Genomic DNA, 4,502 nt, shown 5'->3' with positions numbered 1-4,502 from the left:
ATGAGACTGTAGCTCCTCCTCTGCCCAGGAATATGTGCCAACCCCTGGAGGACACTTGAAGAGGGTAAGGGACCCATCCAATCTTGCCATCCCATTCTTCTCCTGCACCCTATCACTGTCCTCTGGCCTTCAGAGCCCTCTCCCCGAGACATATCCTGTAGCTCCAAACCATGTGTTTTGCAATGAGTGTAAAGAGAATTGGGCTTGGGGGTGGGGGGTTTGGATCTTCACATCTGTGACTTAAAATAATAGGGAAACACCTTTAACAGGTTCAGGGAAATAACATCACCAAAATGAGGAGAAAATATACTTTCGGTTTGCTCGGAAATCCAAACAAATACATTTGACAGATTTAACTTTTACATAGATTAATTTTTCAACATTTTGATCTAAGTGAAAAAAATTGAGGATGGGAGGGCCATGTTGAAATGTGGTTTAAGTTGGTTTTATTCATTTAGAAAAAAAAATTAAAAACATCCGGCAATTTGATTTCTGCCTTTTCCATTTTAAAATTCCTAGGTTATTTGAAAGATTACTTTTAGGATATAGTCTCTTTTCACTAAATGCTATTAAAGTTTTTGCAAATAAAAACAAATTAAAATTTTATCCTTTCCAATTTTTCATAATTCTCATTTTAAAATATAAAACATGTAATACATAGTAGGAAAACATACAATTTGTACTATAAATACAGCATTACTCAAATGCATTTTTGTTTAAGGAGAAAGGCTGCAGACTACTAAGTTTAGGAGAAAGTTGGGTTTGTAATTTGCAAATTTTTTGGAGTCACATTTGTATATCTATAGGAGAATAGCCTTACCATTTTTCTAGAAGTATTTGCATATATAGTTATGAAATTAAAACATTTTAGAAGTTCTTATATTCCTTTTTGATAATTTAAAAATCAACTTCATAATTGTATAATTTTTTGAAACCTAATGTCCCAGGCTTTACCTACTTCCTAAGTTTTTATTTCCATTTCTATCATATCTAATAGTTTATTTAATACTGATTTAAGGGATCCTGGGTGGCGCAGCGGTTTGGCGCCTGCCTTTGGCCCAGGGCGCGATCCTGGAGACCCGGGATCAAATCCCACGTCGGGCTCCCTGTGCATGGAGCCTGCTTCTCCCTCTGCCTGTGTCTCTGCCTCTCTCTCTCTCACTGTGTGCCTATCATAAATTAAAAAAAAAAAAACTGATTTAAAAATTTGAAGGTGTCTTGTATCCCCAAAAAGCAGAAAAGGATCATAAAAATTAACATTCCAAATACCACACAAATAAGCAAGCTACAGCACCAATGTTTATATGTAAATCTGTACATTTCTAAGTATTTTAAGAGCTACTATTATTATTATTTTTTTTAATTTTTTTAAAATTTTATTTATTTATGATAGTCACAGAGAGAGAGAGAGAGAGAGAGAGAGGCAGAGACATAGGCAGAGGGAGAAGCAGGCTCCATGCACCGGGAGCCTGATGTGGGATTCTATCCCGGGTCTCCAGGATCGCGCCCTGGGCCAAAGGCAAGCGCCAAACCACTGCGCCACCCAGGGATCCCAAGAGCTACTATTAAAATTAGATAAACAGTTAATTTGAGAAGGTTTTGCATGCTAGAAAACCTGGCATAGTTATTTCATGTAGATAATCATGGCAATTTTCACTTCTAGGCTTGTTCTCTTTGCGGTCTTTAAACAACCTCAAGATCTCCTGTATCACTGATAACAAAAGATAGACGCTCTTTGCCTATTATTTAAGTTTCTAATGGGTTTTAATTTATATAATTATGCTTATTATGGATAACTTGGAAAACACACTAAAAAAATATAAGGGCAAAATTACCTAAAGCCATATAGCTATAATACCTTTGTGTCCATGTTGCTGTACATGCTCCTAGAAAAGAGCTGGGCTACAGAATAGCAATTTTGATAGGGGCTGCAGAAAAAAAGAAAAAAAAAAATATATATATATATAATCTGTCTTTGTCATCCAAGTTAAATTTCACTCAACAAAAAGTATTTTGGCCAAGACAAAAGTTGTTGAATATAAATGCTATTTTTTGATACAATGTATTTTCTTTTCTCTTTCTTTCTTTCTCTTTATGATAGTCACAGAGAGAGAGAGAGAGAGAGGCAGAGACATAGGCAGAGGGAGAAGCAGGCTCCATGCACTGAGAGCCCGACTTGGGATTCGATCCCAGGTCTCCAGGATCGCTCCCTGGGCCAAAGGCAGGCGCTAAACCGCTGCGCCACCCAGGGATCCCTATAAATGCTATTATTAAAAAGATAGTATCTCATAGAAAATGATATCTAAAGCCTCCATGATGTTAAAATGCATTAATGCATGGTATATATATATATATATATATATAGAGAGAGAGAGAGAGAGAGAGAGAGAGAGTATATGCATGGAATACATTAGATAAAACATAGTAAAAAATCTATTACATTTTATAAATTTTAAATCTAATTTGAGTTTTTGTAACAATGACATATTTGACTATGCATCCAAATATATTTTTCCAGATAATCTGTGATATATATACCTGGTATCAGATTCTTGTCCTTATAACCATCATAAATAAGAAATTTGACTAGATTTCTTAATATATATATATGTATATATTGGAAAAAATGGAAATGATTTTTGAATTTGGAAAAAGATGTATACAGCATTTCCTTATTCTCACAATTATCCTTTGCTCAAAAGAACCAATTTTAAAAAAGTGTAAAAAATTTAGAGTTTAGAAGAAATAGCCTTTTAATCCAGGTTAAATCCCTTATTCAGTTAGATATAAGGAACAGAAGGCTTTTGGGGAGGAGTCAACCAAATAATTAATATTTAATATGGCAATTATAATAGATGACACTATACAAAGGAAAATATCCAACATTTTTGTTTACCATAGCTGTGCTTATTGTAGAGGTTATTGTCTAAAAAAAAATATGGAATTACCATCTAGATTCTAATCCATATTTTGGCTCTTGGAAGCTCTGTGCCCATTGGCTAGACCTTAAAGTCTCTTCCTTCAGTTCTCAAATCTGTAAAATGGGTGCAATAAAAATTAGCCCAAAATAGAGTTAAGCAAATACATATATGTAAACTGTTTAGAAAATATATATTTGGTACAGATCATACATGGTAAATTATTAAGTTTGTGTAACTTGAAAATTTTCTTCAATGGAAGTTTTATAGAGCTCACCTGAAGCCTCCACTCTAGCAAGTATTCCTCTTTGCTACTCAGTAGCAGTCATTGTCTTAGAAAATATTTGTAGTTTGGTCAGAGATTATTGTATGTAACTAACTCATTATTCATGTATTCACCCAGCTATCCATTTATATATTGGATAACCTGGTATTTTGTCAGTCTAGAAGAAAAAATGCATAGGTACCTACAATGAAAGATATGAATAAATTCTATGTGTTTGAGCAGAGAGAATTTAAGGAGGTTGTGTGGGAGATCTTGGGAAGGGTTAATAGAGAAGACCTAACATGAGGACTATTTAAGGTGTGGTTTGAAAGGGTAGGGTTTCATAAATTAAAATGGAGTAGAAAAACATTCCAAATGAAAGAGTTACGAAGCTGAAAACTTGCTGAACAGATCCTAAAAACCACAATAGCCTTAAAAGTTTTATTATTTTTAAATTATTTTATTTATTTATTCATAAGAGACAGAGACATAAGTAGAAGCACTCAATTCCAGGACCCTGGATCAGAACCGGAGTCTAAGGCAGATGCTCAACCACTGAGCCACCCAGGTGCCCCAAAAGTTTTATTTTTATGCTATAGTTGATACCATTTCTCCTTTACAGTCTACTCACAAGATTCTTCTGCTTTTTTTTTTTAAATTGAGAATGCAAGACATTTGAAAATAGAGCTCTCAAGATTAGTCAGTATGAGGTGTGTGTTGGGGGGAGCAGCCCAAAAGACCAAAGATAGGTCATTCCAGTTATGACATATAACCATCTACCAGGAGGGAACCCAGCAGTAAACAATAAAGAGTTTGGCTACAGGAACTAGAAAATGCCAGACTATACTTAACAAGTAATATGGCCAAGAAACATAACCCCCATAAAGGTTGTTATAAAAGTTTACTAAGTAATATAAAAAGATTTGAATAAATGGAGACGGAGATACATATTATATCCTTGGATAGAAGACTGGATAATGGAAAGATGGCTGGTCACTAAGTTTAATGCATTTTAATCCAAACTTTAAAATATTTTATCTTTAAGATTCTCTAAAATCATTCTAAAGTTCATCTAGAAAACATGAATCAACTATTTAATTTGAATAAGCTTGATTTCTAGTATTTCTATCAGATATATTTAAATTCAACCAAAATGAAAATAGTAATATTAAGACATTAATAAACAGAACACACACAAAATAATTTCTATGTTTATGCTTTTCTAAATTATACTCTAATATCAGAAAAAACTCACAAGAGGGTATTTGATGAATAACAAATTTGAAAAAAAATGTTAGGAATAACACCTTGCCACACTA

The sequence above is a fragment of the Vulpes vulpes genome, chromosome 2, assembly GCF_048418805.1.
Source record: "Vulpes vulpes isolate BD-2025 chromosome 2, VulVul3, whole genome shotgun sequence".
Taxonomy (NCBI): Eukaryota; Metazoa; Chordata; class Mammalia; order Carnivora; family Canidae; genus Vulpes; species Vulpes vulpes.
Note: the sequence above shows the minus strand (reverse complement) of the source record.